General features: G+C 43.0%; 1 long non-coding RNA gene across 4 annotated transcripts; it reads right to left on the bottom strand.

Moving 5' to 3' along the window:
* Nucleotides 1-17022: 17022 nt before the first annotated feature.
* Nucleotides 17023-21285, bottom strand: LOC123069760 (uncharacterized). 4 transcript variants are annotated; one of them, XR_006432928.1, is made up of 6 exons: nucleotides 21015-21285; nucleotides 20624-20907; nucleotides 20433-20514; nucleotides 19440-19644; nucleotides 17924-19354; nucleotides 17023-17839 (listed from the first exon to the last, which is right to left on the bottom strand). It is a non-coding gene; the product is annotated as an uncharacterized lncRNA (long non-coding RNA). The 4 variants fall into 4 exon arrangements; XR_006432929.1 differs by having other exon boundaries at nucleotides 17023-18556; nucleotides 18628-19354; XR_006432927.1 differs by having other exon boundaries at nucleotides 17023-19354; nucleotides 19440-19647.
* Between the last annotated feature and the right edge of the window lie 588 nt (nucleotides 21286-21873).

The raw sequence follows: 21873 nt of genomic DNA, 5'->3' as shown, positions 1-21873 counted from the left end.
TGGTGATCAAGGGGGGGCTTGCCTGGTTGCTCTGGCAAGGAGGGGTCATCTTCGGTGTAGTCGAACACACGGACATCGGCACCGGTCTTAGAGTCTACCGAAAAGAAGTAACGAAGGGGGAACACAATAAATAACAGAGCAATCAAATGTAACACAAAGCAAGATGCGGAAATATGCGGTGCTAGGGGTGACCTAACGTGGTATTAGGTGATACCGGCGAAGGGGGAAACATCCGGGAAAGTATTCCCAGCGTTTCGCATTTTCGGACAAACGGACCGGAGGAGAAAAGTTGCGAGTTTGCTATGCTAGGGATGTGTGACGGACGAACACGGTGCATATCTGGATTCGTCTCGTTGTTCTGAGAAACTTTCATGTAGAAAGTATTTTCATCTGAGCTACGGTTTATTTTATATGATTTTTTAAAGTTTTAATCAATATTATGGAATCTCCTGAAAATTGGCTAAGTCTTAGAATTGTTAAGCTTTTGAACATCACTTAGCTGTTTTCCAGAGGCTATAGCTAGTGTTCTGTACATCCTATGAATTAATGCCTTTTACCAGTTTGTCCTCTTTCTGTGATCTACACGACAGTATCACTGACATCCATGTTAGAGTTCAGTTGCTTGATCGAAATTGTATTTGAAAAGTGCCTCTTGAAGTTAATTCTAGAAACTGTTAAAATATATGAACATGGGATTTTGTGATTTTCATAGGATTTAATCCTTACATATTTTCAATTTGGGCCAATGGGATAAAACGGAGTTTGCCAAGTGTACTTTCTACGCGTATTTTCTTTACCCACATTTGAAGTCATTTTGTTGATGTTTTGCTGCAGTACAGAGGGGTAGTCAGTGTATTTGTAGCAAAGCTAGCTACTGCTACAGTAACATTCAGTTACTGTAGCAGAGTAGCAGCAGCAGGATGCAGTAGCAGCGGCAACACGGCAGCAAACAGCAACATCAGTAGCTAAGAAGCAACAGCAGCGCAGCAGCGGCACTGCAAGGAGAAGAAGGAGCGAGCGCGCGGCCGGTGAGCGACGGCAGCGGCGCGGGAGGGCGCAGCCTGGCCGCGATGGGGCTTGCATGGGGCGAGGGAGCAGAGTCCAGCGGGAGCAGTAGTTTAACAGAAGTAGCAGCAACGGTTTCAGCAGGCGCGGGCGGAGAGGCGAGGCCACGCACAAGCAGGCAAACGCGGAGGCGCAAGCAATGCACGCAGGGGCTTGGGCTCGATGTAGATCAAAGCCATGGGCACGCAGCTGATGCACCAAGGGCACTAGCAACTTCTACGTGAGACCACGAGTGGGGTGGCGTGCTTGGTTGGGCCAAAGGAGCACAATAGCAACGACGGTTAACACGGCGACGACACTGATCTCCGACGACCATGGCAGTAGCAACACAAGGCATAGAATCGATGCGTGGCAAAAGGGGAAGTGACGAGGAACTCACCACGAAGGCACACGGAGGCCCGTTGGTGGCTTAGGAGCTACAGATGCGACGGACCGATGAAGAACAGCGGCCACGAACGAGGAAGAAGATGGCCGATTTGCCTGCACTCGGGCGAATCCGGTGGCTCTGCTCCTCGTAGGCGAAGTAGGTGACGTAGAAGAAGCAGCAGGACACGCTCCTAGGCGTTGAGGAGTTCGGTGGCCGCGGGATCGATGATGGCCATGGCGACGGTGTTGCGGGTGCGCTCGGGATCGAGGGAAACGGCGTGAGAGGGAAGAGTGGGGAAGAACTAGAGCTAGGGTTCCGCCGGGGATGTCGAGATGTAGCCTTATCCACCCAGGGAGCCGCGGCATGGCCGACAGCGCGACATCCACGGCGTGGACGGCGTGCGAGCATTGCCAGCGCCATGGCCTCCCTGTTCTATTCAAGTGGTAGGAGAAAAGCCCACTGGTGGGCTGGGCCTTCTGTGGTACTAGGCTTTTAGGTCAACAGTGTTAGGCTTTAACTCTTCTTCTCTTTTATTTTTTTATTTCTCTGTTTAGTTTTTCTACACTGCTTTGCATTAGGTAGAGCCACCAATGCATTTTGTAAAATAAGAAACTTGCCAGATCAAATACTAGGCATTATTTAGTATTGCCACAAAAAGGTTTGGTGAGCATTTGAATTCATTTGGATTTTGCATAAAGGAAAATGGATTAATGGGCCTGTTTTGGTCACTGTTTTAATTATTTTAGGGTATTCCAATACTTCTAAAAATGTTGGTTTCTCCACCATTAATACTTAGGATTTATTACATTTAGCACATTTTAGTTTTTAATATTTGAAGACATTTGTTGTTTGCTTGATTTTTTTTATTTGAATCCGAACCGGTTTCGAACTAACGCGAGATTAGTAACAGTGATCGGGGTGATGTGGCATCATTAGCAGAGGTTCACTGTAGCTTAAATATCCGGGCGTCACAACTGAGTACGTTTTTGTCAGAACACTATTCACACCATTATCGATATCTAGTCACACAACTAACACACATGCATATTGATCTCCTTCTTAAGAGTTCAGATCGGTGCAGGATAAGCTCCTACCATCGGACCGCATACAAGCACTTCAAGAGGAAATAGCCGGATTTTTGCTCGACCAGGTCATAGATCCGAAAGGAGAATACTATTATCCGCTACCGCCCCCATGAACCACTTGTCATCGTGCTCCGAAGGCACCAAGGCAACATGTAGTAGAAATTGTATATGTATATACATGTGTATATGTGTGAATAGTTAATGGTGTTGGCTGTGAGACATTCGATGATATTATATATATATATATATATATATATATATATATATATAATGCGGTTCTACGTACGAGAAAATCTATTTAATATATATGCATAACGTGTACAATTTGTAGTATCGTGAAATACCAGCAAACAAAAAAGAATTAAATGGAAAATAAAGCCAAATTGAAAACACAAAATTAAAGCAAAAATTAAAAAAAAACACCCAAACATTTAGTACCGGTTGGTGTTACCAACCGGTACTAATGCCCTCCACGCAAACGGGCCTGGCTCGTGCCACGTGGTGGCACTTTAGCGCCGGTTCATGACGAACCGGTACTAAAGGCCGGGGACCTATAGTCCCCACTCTTTAGTGCCGGTTGGCGAACCGGCACTAAAGCCCGTTACGAACCGGCACTAAAGGCCGATTCTGCACTAGTGTGTGTTCATCACGGAATAGCTTGATAATTTTGTGGACAATCCTTTCGATGGTGAAGTGGCCTCTTTGCCAATTCCTCCTGCAGTTATTTCACAGGAAACTCCTTTTGTTCAGGATATGAGAGAAGATTTGGTTGATATCAATAATCTTATTGCCGAACTAAATGACCTTGATGGTCAAATGAAAGTTGCTTCTTCCAAGGTTTTGATTAAAGCACTCAAAGATTCCTACAAGGACATAAACCATTCCATGACTCTCCTCCGCAACAGAAGGTTGTGTTCTCGCACAGACCTCAATGAAACTGTTCTCAAGATTTGTGACGAACATCCAACAAAAGTCCTGGCTATAATGATCTGGTCAAGGGCCACACTAATCAAACTGCTCATCAGAAAAAGAAACAGCGAAAGATGATTGCGAAGAAAAATATACCTCATGTTTTGACAGGAAAGTCACCTGAACAACTAGAAGCCCATCCCCAAAAAGAAAAATTCCTGAGCCCTTTATTCCTTCGGACTCTCTTGAGAAATACTTGGATGCTCCTCCCTCTTAAAGGCAAACTGAATTACTGCTTGTAACCTCCCCTAGTCAAGTTGATGTTGCACCCCAGCAGATTGTTTCTGAGGAAGGTTAACTCCCTCACTCCGAACCCCAAGCTTCTCCGGCTCATGATGCACCAAATGTTTCGACTTTTCCAACCGTTAAGCACAAAGAAATTCCAGTGGAAGAACCTCAACCGCATCTAGTGCTTGATTCAGCCCTAGTGCCTGCAGAAAAAGAATCTGCTGCAATGCCTACTGTTTATGCAGCTCCCACCATTGTACAACAAGCTCCTTCTCACATTAAGTGATCTGTCGACACAGCGACAAAATTCCAAGATGTTAGTCTCTCCGAGCAAAAATTAGTTTCTGCTCACCGTACTGACTCTATGGTATATGGCGATGAATTTCTTTCACCATAAGAAGAACTCACATATCCTTATCCTCGTGAAGAACTGCCATTGTTCTCGGATGGAGCTGGTGCCAAAGGCCCTCTTTTTAATCGGAATACACATCCCTATTTCTTTCAAACTAGTCTGTATGTTGGGCCGCGCACTTCTGAATCACCTTGCTTCTGGACCAAGGAACAGGCCACATATTACTCCTGGGTAATCTATGAGAGTAAGAAGATATTTCAGCTTGAATACCTATACATCCTTGCGATGAGAAATATTGGTTGTTTCAATCAGTTGTTGCAAGATCTGGTTGACTTCCGCCTCACCAAGATATTCGATTTCGAGCATCTTTGGAACAGAGAGATTATCCTTTAGTTCTATGCTACTCTCTATATCTCTCGTGATGAATCTGACAGTACAAAATGGATTATCAGTGGATGACCGAAGCTAAGCGCATCAAATGCACTTCAACAGGTTTTGTCTCGCACCTCCATTTCCCTCGCGTTGAGCATGGAAACACTGGAATTCAGGTGCATAACATTGATGTTATTTACGATGAAACCTTTAGGGGCACTATGGATTAAGACAAGATTCGTGACTAAATTGGTCCGCCCCGTCCTGAGCACTTAACATTCAAGAATCAAGCGCTATATCATATGCTCTCATTCATTATTTGCCCTCTGGCCGGGATGAATACAGATAAGTCCATCTCAGATGTTCTTTGTAATGCCATCTATGCAATCTCCGTAAGATATATCTTTGATGTTGAAGATATGTTTCTGCGCATTCTAAAGGATTCCGCTCAACATCCATTCTGCGTCAAAGTTTTCGCGCCATGGATTCATAAAGTCATTGATCATGCTATGCGTACCAAGTATCTGGCAAAAGTGAGTCACAAAAGCTTCATTCCTCCTGTTCACGATACTTTGCAAATCATGGAAGATATTTCTTTGGGTAAAGCGCCCATGTCAAGCCCTCATGATTATCACAAGTAGTTTGATGGGCCACGTCTCCCTCAGCACGACCGACAAATTTCGCTTCAACCTCCATCACAAGTTCAATTGAGTCTGCATACTCAACAGCTGCTGCTGCCACACATCGCTGAGGGTAGATGCAAAAAATGTTGACACGGAATTTCACCGAAATAAAATACAGAGTGATATCTATTATCAAAATATGATAAAGTCTCACCCGCAAAAAAGAAATGATAAAAGTCAGAATATATTCGATATTTGGAAATTTTGCAAAGTGAATAAAAATCTTCAAGAAATATTTGTCCCAGTTAAAATCACACATAAGCTTCATCCATGCACGCCGTCACCTACGGCGGGTGTCAAATACCTACATAAAATCATAATGTTTCCAAAATATCGACCGTAAGATAAACACGAGGCCTATTCCATCGATCATGTGAAATATCAACGCGATGGATAAAATAGAACGTGCGTCGATATATATGTTTAAGGAAATAAGAAGAAAACGCCAGGCCATCATATAATTGTCTATGAAAGAATATTTGCATATCTCTCTTTTTCTTATGGCACGACAAACAAATTGGAATGAATTTTCCAAAAAGAAAAAGAAAACCATTTCAATTAGTCATGATCAGCTCATTTATACAAATGTCTACGTACATGCATGCATAGTGGGTGAGACTAATTTAAAACGTTGCATGGATCAGCTAATCCACAAGCAAACTGATGGGCTAGCGTCCAACCACACATTGATAAAAACTACATGGGCTAATTAGGCCAGTGGCCGGTTCAAAGCTTGGTCAAAGAGCAATTAATTAAAGAAAGGAAATAAAAAAAGAAGCATACAAGGTCTTCCACGTTCCCATGGTTGAGTCAACTAGGATTAAAGAAATAAACAAAAGAAAAGAAAACGCAGCCCACTCCCACGATCCCATGACCTCCAGAACGTGGTGCGTGCCCAAGTGGATCCATGTGCTGCTCCATCCTATAAATACCACCATACGGACTTCTTTTGAAGGCTCCAATTTTTTATTCTCTCTGGCCGCACGTTGTTGCGGTCCTTTTCCTAATCTCCGCTGTGCTGCCGCTGCTGCTGTTGTGCTGCCGCTGCTGCTCTCAACCACGCACATATACTGCTGCTCTAGAAACAAGCTCATATACGCTGCGGCTGCGAGGCTGTCGTCTGACGAGGAGTGTGAGGAAGGTAGTTCAGGTGGGAATCATGATCCTCCTCTAATCTTCTTGCTCCTCCCTATATCTCTCATCACATTCATCTCTCTTCTTGGTTGATCATTGTGATACAAACCAAGGAGTATGCCCCATGTATCCTCATCTTGACATTCTGCCTTAGCTGATCATCGTGATACGAGCCAAAGAGCAGTTATGTTCAAGAGAGGAAAATTTGCCCTTGGTTGGTTATTGTGATACAAACCAATGTGCATTCTCCACATATCTTCATCTTGATATTTTTCCTTGGCTAGTCATCGTGATACGAGCCAAAGGGCACTTATATTTAAGAGAAGAAAATTCGTCCTTGGTTGATCATTGTGATACAAACCAAGGAACATTCTCCACATAGTTGCATCTTTGACATTTCGCCTTGGCTGATCATCATGATACAAGTCTAGGCGTGAATATTTTTAAGAGCAACAAAATACTCCTTGGTGGATCATCATGACACAAATCAAGGAGAATAAAATATATAGTCCCATCTTGTCATTTTTGCCTTCGTTGATCATCATGATATGAACTAAAGTGCGACTATGTCAAAGATGATAAATTTCACTCCTTGGTTGATCATGGCGACCCAAACTAAGGAGGACATATTTTTCCCTTCCATCATAAAAGAGAGTGACGCAAAGGTAAAGCTCGAGGAGAAACAAATATGAAACATACACAAACCCTATATGAACAGCCACATAAAATCATAGAATAAGTACGCGCTTACAAAAAATACACTCTTCATTTGTTTGAGTTGCACAAAACAAGGCCATGTAAATTGTGCATGTACCTCCATAACTAGTGCATGAAAATGTATAAATCAGGTGCTTGCCAAATCAAATTTGAGGCCTCTTGTTGGTTACACTGCGGACATACATGATATTCCATGTCAGTAGTAATAAAAATAGGGAGGTATAAACATCACATACATCTGTCATATAGATTATGAAATGAGCATACTCTAATGCATATAGAATATGTTGACTGAACTCTAACGTGTAAACATGAGATAATAAAAATGTTAGTTGTCTCATTTTGCACTAAAATAAAATATTCCCATAAAATAAAATGAATGCGTGTAGGTTAAGTAAAAAAATATAATCCTACATATCTAAAAATATGAAATCTAGAGCGTATAGACTCTATGCAATACGCATATACTATCCACCAATAGTTTGGGTATATGCATGTGACCCATAACAAAGTAAAAGATATTGCATCTAGCTCGCTTTAGTCTCAACCAAAAGAGACTGATTCGCTTAGCAGATGCAATCATCAAAACATACCAAACAAAATCCAACAAGATAACATATGGGAGGGTTCTAATATTAGAACCCCCCTTTTTCTTAAATTTCCATGCATGCGCAGAGGCTAACATGGATTAAATCATATACCATCATCTCATGCATGGTCATATATGCATCAATAAAAGATGTAGCATGCATGTATTAAGTGGATACTCTGCTAGTCGACTGATCACTCCTTAAAATAAAATGACTTGAAAGTTGATTAAGATAGCCGCATGGACATGCTAGCATATGTTGGTTAAGTCGACTACACAAATTAGGTATCCGATGCAAAAAGCATGCACTGCACTCATACTCTACGTACCGGTCATAATGGTATAAGAGTAAAATATAAATGAACAAGACACATGATAACTTGATGAAGATGAGCGGTGTCAATGACAACGAAGAGGAGCGATTTTTATTTATCATTTTGTAGTGGTCATGTGTTGCAAGTCTATGTAATAGGATAGTTGGAATTCTTAATCAGGGTTTTTCTCTACGGAGATGTAATTAACAGACCTTTTATGTAAATGTAAGAGTTCTGGAAATAAAGTACCTGCAACGTTTGATCTCCATTTTGTTTATGCATTTAAATTATTCACTCTGTATCAATGACGTGGACGCATATTTTCACGCCCGCCATTTACCCGTCATCAGATTTTGGCACGCCCAATGGGACTCGAACCCACAATCACCTGATTTCCAACAACATATGAATTCCCATAGTACATACATCATAAAAATTATGTCCCCATATACAAAAAAATCAAAGAAAACTAATATATGGTTTTCTTTATTTTGAAGGTATGGAAGGCCAGGTGCAACAGTTTGTGACCCTTCGCCTCGGTGACCTTTGGCTTAATGTGCCAATTGGTCTTATCGTGACCTCACTAAGTGAAAGTTGGAAGACTACTGCTACATCTCCAGTTGCACCAGATCAAGAAGAAGTCACTTATCCACCAATGGAGGGTTCACACCTGTTTTGTCAAAGTCTGCAAAGAGGAAACTGAGGGCTGCTAGAAAGAGGGTTGCTCAGAGTTCTGCAAGAAGGGTTACTCATGCTCTAGTGTCAGTAATGAAAGGAAAGATACTTGAATTAGAGCCATCTGACCGCTAGTAGTTCAAGGAGAAGGGAAAGAAAGTGGTGTTTGAGAAATCCAAGTTTCCGCCACTTGTTTACAAGGGAAAAGAGAAGATGGTGGAGACACTCAAATCCAAGCTACCTGGGAAAAGAGGCGGCATTGCGTTCATATTGCCATCAGCGTCGTCTTCAACAGGAAGGCCCACCAACGCTCGGAACATACTTCGAGCCGATGCTCCTGAGTCCGTCCCCTTACTGGCCCATAAACCTAGTGGGGAATGCTTGGGAATAATGCAAAACGTTCTGTGGAATGGAAGGGAGTGTGCCTTACATCTGGTGACCTCAAAACAGGTCACATAAATCAAGCATCTGCACCATCAGTTCCTCTATTTGAAGAAGCACCCATCTTACGAGAGTCCTTTGAAGGTTTGTTTGATCCAGTGCGACATCAATGGCGACAGAGAAATATCCGTCGATCTTGGATTGATCTTCCAGCTCCCGTAGATCAAGATGCGGCGAGCCGACACCGCCCTCATGTGAGCAAGTCCGTCAAGGGGAGATGGAAAAACACTCGTCCAAAGATCCAAGTTCAGAATCCAGATGACTCATATGTTATTAAATGCATATGTCAAGCAATAAGGTCACAGGTTCTCGGCGCATCCACATCACAAAATGATGAAGGTGGTGCCATCATGCGACTGGCGGAGGCCCTGGCCCAATGACCTGAGTACCAATAATTCATTCAGCAACATCCTGAACATCAAGAGTATGTGAACCAAGCTGCACGTGTCCGTTCAAGAAGGGCAGCGTACAAAGAAAGAGAAAGGGCAGTACATGCAAGGTCTGGGTGAAGCAGAGTCCAAGGGGCAGAACACACTCCATCTGATGAGGAAAGTCGGGCTAAAGTGAACAAGTGGCTATCAAATCCATCAAATGAGATGGCCACGAGCTTGTCTCCATGGCCCTCTCGTAAGCATACCAAGAATAAATCATTCGAGTTGTTGCAAGCAATGCCAATTGGTGTCAGGGTGGCGTCGGACAAGACCAGCAAAAGATCCTCCACATCAACACATTTCAAGAGGAAGAAGGCACGCAAAACTGTTGTAGAGGGTCCTCGTCGTAAGACACGAAGTCAAAAAGGTTTAGATTTTATGAAGAACTTGGGTCCGGCTATGGTGGGTCTTATAATCCCCTATCGGACAGTACCCCTTGTCCTTCTGAAAATGAGATAGAACCCCCCCCCCATGGTGCAGAACATATAGAACAAGTCCTAGCCACAAATGGAACTCGTTCGGTTGAGGAGCAATTAGCCAACCTTACGACAGCACTTCAACAAAAGGAAGAAGAGCTAGCAGCCCTTCGAATTCAAATGACCAATAACCAGAACAAAGGAAATGAAGGGGCTGGTGGCGTGAGTGCTAGCTGCCAACATGGAGGAGCAGGGCTTAACCTTGAGGCGATCCAAAGTATGACCGCTGAGGGGGTAAAGTCCCAGTTGATGCCAACTCAGTACTCGATGCGGCCAGGGTATGTTAAGCCGCACCCACCTGATGTGGACCTAGTTCCTTTCCCAACAAATTATAGGCAGCCGCAGTTTAGTAAGTTCAATGGGAGTGGATCTCCCCATGAGCATATAGCACACTTCCTTGCTGCTTGTCAAGATACAGCCAACAATGGAGCACTTCTCCTTAGATAGTTTGTACAGACATTGTCCGGGCCTGCTTTCACTTGGTACAACAAGCTACCTCCAAGCTCTATAAAAACGTGGGAGCAAATGCAAAATTCATTCCTTAAGCGGTTTTATAGCATGAAGAGGACGGTGGGCATAACTGAGTTGACACAAACTGAACAAGGCTTTAATGAAAGGGCCGCTGACTTCATAAATAGATGGAGAAACCTAAGTCTTCACTGCCCATAGCCAATCACTGAGCCAGAAGCAGTGCGTGTGTGCATGAACAATCTCCGCTCGGAAGTGGTTGTCTAGTTACAAGGAGTGATGCCCCTCACATTTGAAGAGTTAGCTTCAAAACCCACGGATATAGAAAATTTTATGCAGCTTGTCGCTTGTCGAACAAAAACGACGTTCAACAAGCCAACAGACAAAGGTGGTCAACGTGAAAAGTTGCCGATGAAACCCAAGTCTGCACAAGCCATGGAGACAACGACGGTAAAACCTCAGTTTCAGCCTGGAAGAGCACCTATAGGGAATCAAGGACAGCAAGATGCACAGGTTGGTAGGAGGCCAACTCTTAGCGAACGACAAAGCAGGGAGTATTCTTTCCCTGTAGTAGAAATTGATGACCTTTTCACTGGTTTAAAGGAGTTGAGTCTGATAGAACTTCCCAAGCCCAAAAGACCAGAAGAAGCTTCAAAATTTAATGACCCAAATTTCTGTCACTACCATCGCATTTTGGGCCATACACTAAAAGATTGCTTTGTTGTGAAGAATATCATCCATAAAATGATCGATGAGGGGACTATTGATGCATATCTCCTCAAAAGCATGACAAAGGGAAAGAAAACAGCTTCAGCAAATGACGCCACCCTCTAAGATGATGCGGTGAGTTCTGCGTCTTCAAATATGAAGGGTATTTATGATGATGTAGTACTAATTTCCAAATATGGATGTTCTCCTATGATAATTCCAGGCCTTGCCAAATCGCAAGATTAGCATAAAGGAGAGGCTTACATTCCCTTCCGCAATGGTGCAGCCCAAGGTTGGGGGCCGTGGCGGTCAAAACACGGTGTACTACCCCCAGTGATGGAAGAAGCTCCTCCTCTATGCTTTGCACCAAAGATATATCACCACACCACGAAGCGCATGAGAATACCATGTGAAGAATTCAGCGTTCTCACTATTGGTGTGTTCGAGGAGATGGCGAGTCTCTATGCTTCCCTGAAGAAGAGCCATTAGAAGTTGATCAGGTTCATCTTAGATCAGGTCGTCAATTAGCAGACCCTCATCCCCCATCTAGAAAGGAACCAAAAAGTTAGGATGCAGTTCTGACTGATTCGATGGACCGTGCCTGTAGGGTGCCAGTCAAATATGATGTAATCGCACATTTGAAGAAAATACCAGCCATGCTTTTTGTGTATGATGCTTTGTATATTTCATCTGATATGCGTAAAGCTCTTGTCACGGCACTCACGCTTCCAGAAGATTACAGAGTACAAGTATCTCAAACTGAGGTAGAAGAATCTGAAGTCTTAACTATGACGTTCATAGATGAGGATATGTTGTTATGCCCCAAGAAGCACAACAGACCTCTTCTCATGTTTGACGAAATTGATGGATTGCCAATAAATCGCATAATGATAGATGGTGGGTCAGCTATAAATTTGCTACCATTGCCTACGTTCAAAAAGATTGGATATTCCAAGGGAGATTTGAGCAAGTCTAATGTGGTTATACATGGATTTAACCAACCAGGACAAGAAGCTATGGGTACCATTTCATTGATTTTAAAATTGGATACACTATCCACATATGTGAAGTTTCACGTGATTGATACGACCACATCATATAATGCATTGCTTGGACGCCCATGGTTACATGAGAATCAAGTTGTGCCATCCACAGTACATCAGTGTCTCAAATATATAGATAGGACTAGTGATATAGTCAGAATATTTGCTGATAAGAAGCCATTCACAATAGCAGAATCTTTCTATGCTGATGCGAAGTTCTACTTCGAGCCTGTTGATAAGGTGCAAAAGCCAAAATCCTGGAAAATACCCAAGTCAAATGTGGTAGAAAAGGAGGCCGCAGAATCCTCATCAGAGAAAAAGACCTATCAGTATATACCAAGCAACCAAAGGAAGAAGGGTGACCCAATATTTCGTGTCATAGACAAATCCCATGACATGAAAGGTACTAATTTCTCTATGCCTTTACCTCCTTTGGTACAATATAGAATAAAACAATCCCAAAAAGAGCCGCGTCATTCAAATGTTGGTGAAAGTGAAAATAAAAATACAACACAAATATTTGTGTTTAACAAACATGATGAATCTTTACCCATTTCTTTGTATGATAACAGGGTCTTGTACATGATGCAGCAAATGGGTTATGATATCGCCACTTGGACGTCCCTATGTGATGGCCGGGGACAGCTAGAACCATTCGAAAAGGTGTTATCTCAAGAGTAACTCGAAGCTCTGCACGAAGACCATGTTTTAAAAGAAATGAAGCATGGGTTAGGATATGAGGTTTCTATGGCTTCGGCTGAGTATATAGACATGACGGAAGCATCTCCAAAAATGGAGGATGGCAACCAATGCACCGTGGATGACTTGGAAGAAATAAATATTGGTACGACTGATGATCCTCGTCCAATTTTTATTAGCAAATATTGTCCAAAGAAAATAAACTAAAAGATCAAGAGTTCCTGCGTGCAAATAGAGATGTATTCGCTTGGACTTATGAAGAAATGTCTGGGTTAGACCCAAACATAGTTGTCCATCGCCTGGCTATGCGAGATGACGCCACACCACTGAAGCAAGCTCAAAGAAAGTACCGGCCTGAAATACTTCCACAAATAGAAGCCGAGGTCGACAAACTTATAACCGCAGGGTTCATTAGAGAAGTTAAATATCCCACACGGGTCTCTAGTATTGTGCCAGTTAAAAAGAAGAATGGTCAAACACGCATATGTGTAGATTTCAGGGATATGAATAAAGCATGTCCCAAAGATGATTTCCCAATACCCATCTCTGAAATACTAGTCGATGCTACTATGGGGCATGAAATATTTTCTTTCATGGATGGTTGTTCCGGCTATAATCAAATTAAAATGGCACCTCAAGATGAAGAGTTAATAGAATTCCGCACACCGAAAGGCATATATTGTTATAAAGTAATGCCTTTGGATTAAAAAATGTTGGGGCGACATATCAACGAGCAATGACAATCATCTTAGACGGGTTGTTATATGTGATTGTTGAATGCTATATAGATGACATAGTTGTGAAATGAAAGCATGAACAAGACCACCTGAGACACCTTCAAATGGTTTTTGAGCGTCTCAAGCAACATAATCTAAAAATGAACCCCATGAGGTGTGCATTCGGAGTTTCCTCTGGAAAATTTCTCGGTTTTGTGGTTACAAAAAACGGTATTCAGATCGATCTAAGTAAAATCAAGGAGATTGTTAAGATGCCACCACCCACTAACTTACATGAGCTGAAGAGTTTCCAAGGTCACCTAGCATATATTAGGAGGTTTATCTCAAATTTATCTGGGAGATGCAAACCTTTCTCGCGACTTATGAAGAAATGAGTCCCTTTTGAATGGGATCAAGCATGCCAAAACGCATTCCTAGAAATTAAGAAATATTTGATAAATCCTCCTGTTTTAGGCACACCGATTAAACACCGACCATTAGTTCTCTATACTGCTGCAATGCCTACTTCACTAGGTGCACTCCTGGCGCAAAATAATGATGCAGGAAAGGGAACGTTCCTGTATTATCTTAGCCGCACCTTGGTAGGGGCCGAGTGCAACTATCCGGATATGGAAAAAATATGTCTCGCACTGGTGTTCGCTGCACAAAAATTGCGACACTACATGTTAGAACACACTGTACATTTAGTCACAAGAGCAGACCCACTCAGATATATCTTAAGTAAAATGGTGCTCTGAGGGAGACTAGCTAAATGGGAGATGCTTTTATCACAATTAGACATCACATATATACCGCAAAAGGCCGTAAAAGGCCAAGCTTTGGCTAACTTCCTTGCGGCGCATCCAATCCCAGAGGATTTTCCTGTAGATGATGACTTGCCAGATGAGGACGTATTCGCCACGATGGTTACAAAATCAACACGACAAATGTACTTCGATGGCGCTTGCCGGCAATCTGGGTCAGGCGTCGGAGTCGTTTTCATTACACCTAATGAAGGGGTGATCCCATACTCATTTACCCTAAGTTCGGCAGTGTCAAATAATTCAGCCGAATATGAAGCTCTTATCATTGGGCTTGAGATAGCAATAAACATGGGGCTCGATACGCTCTCTATTTATGGGGACTCACAATTAGTGATTAATCAACTGATGGGTACCTACATGGTAAAGAAACAAGAATAGTTGCCATATTTCAAAAGGGCAAAAGAGCTCCTAGCTATGTTAAAAGATCTAAATATTCAGCACATAGTTAGAAATCAAAACGAAAAGGCTAACACTTTAGCCGGTTTAGCTGCAAGTATGTCACTAGACTCACATGAAATGATGGACATACACGTAGAGGAACGAAGAATACTACCAATATTTGTTGAAGAAGAAGAAGCGATAGTATCTTCTGCAATGACAGCTGATGTATGTGAAATCGAGGTAGGGGTTTGGCGAGCACCATTCCTAGAATATCTGCTTCACGAATATCTACCTCTTGATGCTAGCGAAAGATTTAGAATCCGCAAAAGATCAATTTCATTACACATGCATCAACGACATACTCTATATGCGTTCTCATGATGGCATATTATTGCGCTGCCTTGATGGAAATGAAATTATGGAGGCCTTAAACGAAGTGCATGCTGGAATATGTGGCTCACACCAATTAGGTCCTAAATTGCACTACCAATTAAGGCGTCTAGGTTACTACTGGCCGGCAATGTTTGAAGATGCCACTAAATTCGCAAAGAAATGCCATGAATGCCAAGTGCATGCTAACTTTATACATCCGCCGCACGAACCACTCCATGCGACAAATGTGTCTTGGCCTTTTAAAATGTGGGGAATGGATATAGTTGGGCCAATTCATCGACCGTCCTCCAAAGGTCACAAATTCATTTTAGCAGCAACAGACTATTTCTCCAAGTGGGCTGAACTTACACCACTAAAGGAAAATAAAGTGGAAAACATAGAACATTTTATAAGAACACAACTCATTTATCGCTTTGTCATTCCTTCTCGAATTATGTCTGATAATAGAACTTCTTTTAAAAACAAACAAGTGGAGAAATTATGCTCAAAGTTTAAGATAGACCATCACTATTCCACGACATATAATCCAGCCGCCAATGGACAAGCAGAAGCCTTCAACAAAACTCTTTGCATGTTACTAAAAGAAAGTTGTATCAAAAAACAAGCGTGACTGGCATGAAAAGCTTCTCGAAGCCTTGTGGGCTTATAGAACCACAACACGCACACCGACATGAATGACACCTTATTCCCTATTATTTGGAGGTGAAGTAGTTCTACCTTTGGAGGTACAGATCACGTCATTGAGAGTCACAACACATGAAAATTTGTCGGAAGGAAAATCAGTACAATTACGCCTTGATGAATCGGAAAGACTAGAGGGAAAACGCCTTCAAGCTTTGCAATATATTGAGGCATATCAAGCTAGGATGTCGCGAGCATTCGACAAACAAGTCAAAAGAAGGTCGTTCAAACAAGGAGATCTAGTACTCGCGGTCATCCGTCCTATGAATATCACGCGGCGGATGAAAGGAAAATTTGAACCAAAATGGGAAGGTCCTTTCATTATAAAAGAGGTTTATTCTAGCGGGATATATAAAATCATATCACCAGATGGGGAATACTCGCCAGCACCGGTAAATGGGAAATTCCTTAAGTGTTACTATGCGTAAAAAAATACACTCCATACCCTCATGAGTCTAAACTGGGGCACATAAGGAAAAACTTACTCCATATCCTCACGAGTCTAAACAGGGGCACAAAAGAAAAACTCCAATGACTTACGAGTATAAACCGTGATGCTAAAAAAATCATATATACTCCATACCTTCACGAGTCTAAACTGGGGCACAAAAAATTAATTACTCCAACGACTTACGAGTATAAACTGTGATGCTAAAAATAATAATCAGATATACTCCATACCCTCACGAGTCTAAACTGGGGCACAATAATTAATTACTCCAACGTCTTACGAGTATAAACTATGATGCAAAGAAAAAAAATCATCAGACGTACTCCATACCCTCAAGAGTATAAACTGGGGCACACCACAAAAAACAATTACTCCAACAACCTACAAGTATAAACTGTGATGCAAAGAAAAGAAATCATCAAGTGTACTCCATACTCTCAAGAGTATAAACTGGGACACATAAAATTTTACTCCAACAACTTACAAGTGTAAGCTATGTCATAAAAAAAGGATGACTCCAGGTCCTAACGAGCTTAACATGTGCTAAAAAAGGGAGTAGTACCGGAAAAATGTGTGAATAGATTCATAAAGAAAAAAATTGAAATGAAATAAAGCAATAAGGCTTTAAGCCATAAAAAAGAAACTGTAAATAAATAAAAGGCCGGTTACCCGAGCTAGCTTACGTAATTAGCACGGAGTATCCCTACCACAAATAAAAGGCCATGCAAATGACATCACATGGTCCGTCAAGACACATGAATAAATCAAATGCAAATGGTGCTACTGATATGAGCAAACATGAGAAAATGGAGAGCCAATCGGCTGTCTTATACAAGTCTGAATGGAAGAAATATATAGACAACATGTCTAATTTATTGAAACAAACACTCAGTTGGACATCGAGCACCAGTCCTTCAGACTTATAGTAATAGACTTGGCTTTGCCCTCCAGCATCGATGTCTTCCCTTTAAGAGAATCCAACTCCTCGGAAGCTTTCACATTAGCTTCGAGCAAATCTTCAAGCAACTTCTTGGCTTCAGCTTGCTTGGCGGAAGGGTCTGACTCTAGCTGCTTGACCCTTTCTTCGGTTGTAAGCAACACAGCAGTAGCTTCTTGTAGTTGAGCAGAGAGGGCCTCCACACGTTCCTTCTTCTCAACTTGTTTCTCCAGTATGGATGACATCTCTTTTGCTGAAGTTTTCAAAGACGCTTAAATGGATTCAGCCCTTCTCTCTGCTGCAGTAACAAATTCACACTTTTGCTTTGACTGATCCTCAATGGTTCTGCGGGTTTCTTGCACTAATCTGATATCGAAACAAATATTTCCCAAGCCGCACGGTAGGGGAATTTGGGGAACAACGTCACCAGCAGGGAGCATCGACCGAACTACCTGAAAAATCTCATGGCACTGAGAATCTGTTAATGTAGGGGCATCTAAAGCTTCGAAAGCATTCTTTAACAACAAGTCGATAGCGTCTAGAATGGGCTTGGTAATAGCGGAAATATCCATGGGTGACGCTGAAATCTGTGTCATTATTCCCTCGCCACTGACGAGATTAGAAGCTCCTTCCGCACCACCTGGCGATAAGAAGGAGCGGCAAGATAAATGATACTGCAATGAAATTAATAAATAAAAAAGATACAAGGTACGAATAAAACTACCGTGCGTAGAGATAGGACAAGTGTTTGAAATATAAGCCTGCGAGGCCACGCCTGAGTATAAATACGTAGGGGGAGTTGGAAGATTAAGAGAGGGTTCTGATATATCAAAATCCTCAAATGATAGATCGGAACCTATAATATTATCATCAGTCCCTGTATCGCCAAGTTCATGCATAAAGTCAACCAACTCGTCAAGGTTAAATGGGCTTTCTCCAAGAGAAAATTCAATCTTCGTTTTTACAGCACGTCACTCCTCCCCACCGGAAGAGATTGTTGCATTTGGACTAGGTCCCTCTGAACTCCCATCAACCAAAATGTCAGTACCCTCCTTCTTTGCATTTAAACGTGTGCCTGATACTATCACGCTTATAAGTGGCCGAGGATTGGAACAGCAACTTGCAGCAACATCATTTGGATTATTTTTTTGCTTCTAAAAAAAGGAAAAAATAATATGAGTTAGTAAAGAGTAGTGTTGGCACATAATAATAGCAGCAAAAAATGGGGTTTTGGCTCCCGAGTCCAGTTGGTCCTGATATCCCAACCGCACAGAGTTGCATCGTGATCTGGGCTACCCATCATTGCCTCTCCAGTACGTGAATATAAAATGTGGAATACACTGTTGCTGCCGTTTGTCTGTACGAACGGTGGAAAGCAACTCAGACGGCAGCGCTAAGGCGCAGTTACAGGTGGAGACGGACCCGTACCTGGACATGTGGTACAGGTAGTTGGTTTGGACGGCCCTCGCGTCAACCGTCCTGTCATGTCAGTGAAAATAAATGAAGGATGATACATAGATACTGATTCAGTTTCCTTTAAAAAATTAGATTCAGTTTCTGGTTCAAATAAATAAACAAATATAAACATGATCAAGTACGGATCATCAAGACATAAAAACTACTCTCTCCGTCCAGAAAAGTGTTCATTGTGTTTTTTGCAAAAAAGAAAAAAAATCTCATACGTTTAACCCCCTTGAAAAATAAACCCGTCTCCTTCCTTCCTCCTCCCCCGCCGGCGGGAGCCACCGTCGGGTCGAACGCCACCGACCACCTGCGCAGCCGCCACGGAGGCCCACCTGCGCAGCTCGACCACCGCAACCCACCTGCACTGCCCCACCACCGCCGCCCACGGAAGCGACCAGCGCATCAACCGTCCGGCGCAGCGCCACCATCCACCTGCGCCGCTGCCACAGAGGCGACCACCGCCGCCACTCGCAGGACCAGCCACTTCATCCGCTTCGGCCACCAGCGACGCGAAATTTTCTGCCACTCTGGCCTCTGCTACTGCTGTTGTCTTCCTCGCCTCTGTTGCAGCTGGTGCTGCTGGGGTGGTGTAGAGCCCCCGATCATCGACTTTGATTTACTCAAGCGCCCCCGCCTCTGCTGCTTGGTGGTGGTGGTTGAAAGGTACAATGCCTGCTGAAATTGGTGTCATCTGGTGAAATTAAATTAGAACAGATCATCCAGTTTTGAACAAATGTGGTGGTGCAGATCATAAAATTTGAGCATATTCACTGTACCTTTGAACAAATTCATCCAAATTGTGGTGTTGCAGATCATCCCATTTCACTTTCAATTACTGAAACTGGATGATACTCCTTGCTTGTTCTCTAATTTGATCATATGCAGTACATGACCTCCGATGTGTGCCAAACACAGTTTCTGCAGCTGAACATGACCTCTGATGAAATTGATCAACTGATGCCAGCTACTCCAGTAATTTCCCTACTTCAGAAACGGTGACATGAGAACAACGAGAATTGTCATTGTCAGATGAAACAACCAGAGTTGGTTGTGGCTTGCAAGAGTACATCCTACTGGACATATATAGCCAGCAGAGGTTATTCAGAACCATTAAATATAGGTTCTTCAGAACCAAAATGTCATTGTAGTTTCGTTACAAGAATTGAGTGGTAGTGAGACGAGAACAACCACAAGAATTGTCATTGTGATTGTGGTTTCAGAAAATAAAGTTTCTGCTGGCTAACTGAACCAACAAACAAATAAAGGTTTTTTGAGTTTCGCTAGTACTGTCATTTTGCAATTAAAGTTAGATGAGAACAAGTCAATTACTAAATGTGTTTGCATGATTCAGTCAAGTTTCACCTATATCATTGTCATTGTCCTTGAATGATTCAGTCAAGTTTCACTATAATTTGATTTTGTAGTAAACATTGTGATTTAGTCAAGTTTTGCCCAGAATAACATGTTAAATTTGACTGTCAAGTTTCACTCGTTTCTGTGTGTGCATGATTCAGTCAAGGTTCACTAGAATTTGATTTTGCAGTACCAGTTTCAAACAAGTTTCTGTGATTCTGTTAAATTGTCATTATCATTTTGCTGCGATCTTGTTTGAAACTAGTACCCCACCCATATCAACAGCTCTAAATTTGTGAAGGTACTGAATCGATCCACAGCAACTTTGACACAAACCTGAAGGTACTGAATTCTAACAGGTTGTTGTATTAATATCAACAGCTCTGAAATGTATGAAGGTACTGAACTAAACGTACCTGAATAAGTCATTGTTTGTACTGAGAGCATGCTCGGTTAATGCTGGAGAAGCCTGAAAAGCATCCAAGTAATCTTCCTAACCTGGTATAGAAGAGATGCAATGTGTACAAAAAATCCAGCCCTTCATCATATATCCCAAATATGGTGAACTGAACTGAAACTAAATGGCCCGAGGGAGAAGTGGACCGACCTGCACGAAGTGGAGGTGTGCGCGGGCGTCGTCGACGGGCACCAGCTTGTAGAAGGTGAACACCAAGAACTCCTCACTCAACGAGGTGTTAGGTGCATGCGAGGAGGGAGGAGCGGAGTCGGCTGCTATGGCCAGGGGCCCTCTGGGATGGACGCCTCGTTGGGCCGCCCCGCAAAAAACCAAGCTTCAGATGTGGAACCAGCACAACATGGGGGAAGAAGGCGGCGCCGGCGTCAGAGAGGAGGCGGCGACATGGGGGAAGCTGGGCGAGTCGGACATGGCTACTGGAGAAAAAAAATCAACATGTGTGGTGGGTTAGTAAGATGAGCGTTGCTAGTTCTATGGAAATGGCAGGTGATAGGGATAGGAGGTGGTGAGGGGATCTGTTTACCTTGCAGATTGCGCCGCTCAAAGGAGCCTTATACGCGGCGGCCTGATGAGTACGGCGGCGCCCGGGATGAGATCTTCTCCTTCTGGCGAAGGAGTAGTGAGATCCGTATGACGGCCTGGAAGAGTACGCCGGTGGCCGGGATGAGAGCTTCTTTTGGCGAACGAGTGATGAGATCCGTGTGGTGGAGGGTGGGCGGTGGAGGTGGAGCAGTGAGGCCAAATGCGTGGTGGGGGAGAAGAGTCGAGAACGATCGACGTGTCCATCAAACTCCGTCTGTGCCGACACGGCGTTAACGAGGCACGTCTGTTCGCACCGGTCGGACGTGGGCCAGGGGTCCATTTTCTAAATCCAAATACGCCAGAGAATAACTTCTACACACGAATCGCGAGGCACATGTGTGGTCCAGATTCCAGGTGCATCTGCACCCGGGAGCCAAATTGCTTTTCCGCAAAAAATGTATATACAAGTATATATATTACTTGTTGCAACAAAGGCGGCGGGGCATTGTTATCCAAGTGGTAACCTCTTAAGATGTCCCTCCAATGATTCACTACCGGCATTTCTCTCGCCTCGATAGCTGCAAGATATTCCTCTTGCCGTTCAGCATACTACTTCCTTACTATGACAAGATCCCCTTCCAAAATATTGCGAGGAAAAATATGTTTCTTCCCATTATTCACATATTTGGCAAGCCTTTCTTCATAGGAATCTCGCCCGTGCATGTTACCCTGACGAAGCTGGCTTAGAACGCTAGTGAAAGGTTGGATCAAAATGGTCCACCAGTTTGTCCATGCCACTGAGGAATTGCCCACAAAATCTTTGTTGGGAATATAGTGAGGCTGTTTCGGATTCGAGCGCA

This window comes from Triticum aestivum, chromosome 3B (genome assembly GCF_018294505.1).
Source record: "Triticum aestivum cultivar Chinese Spring chromosome 3B, IWGSC CS RefSeq v2.1, whole genome shotgun sequence".
In the NCBI taxonomy this organism is placed as follows: domain Eukaryota; kingdom Viridiplantae; phylum Streptophyta; class Magnoliopsida; order Poales; family Poaceae; genus Triticum; species Triticum aestivum.
The sequence above is the reverse complement of the archived record's forward strand: the minus strand, read 5'-3'. Positions and strand labels throughout refer to the sequence as shown.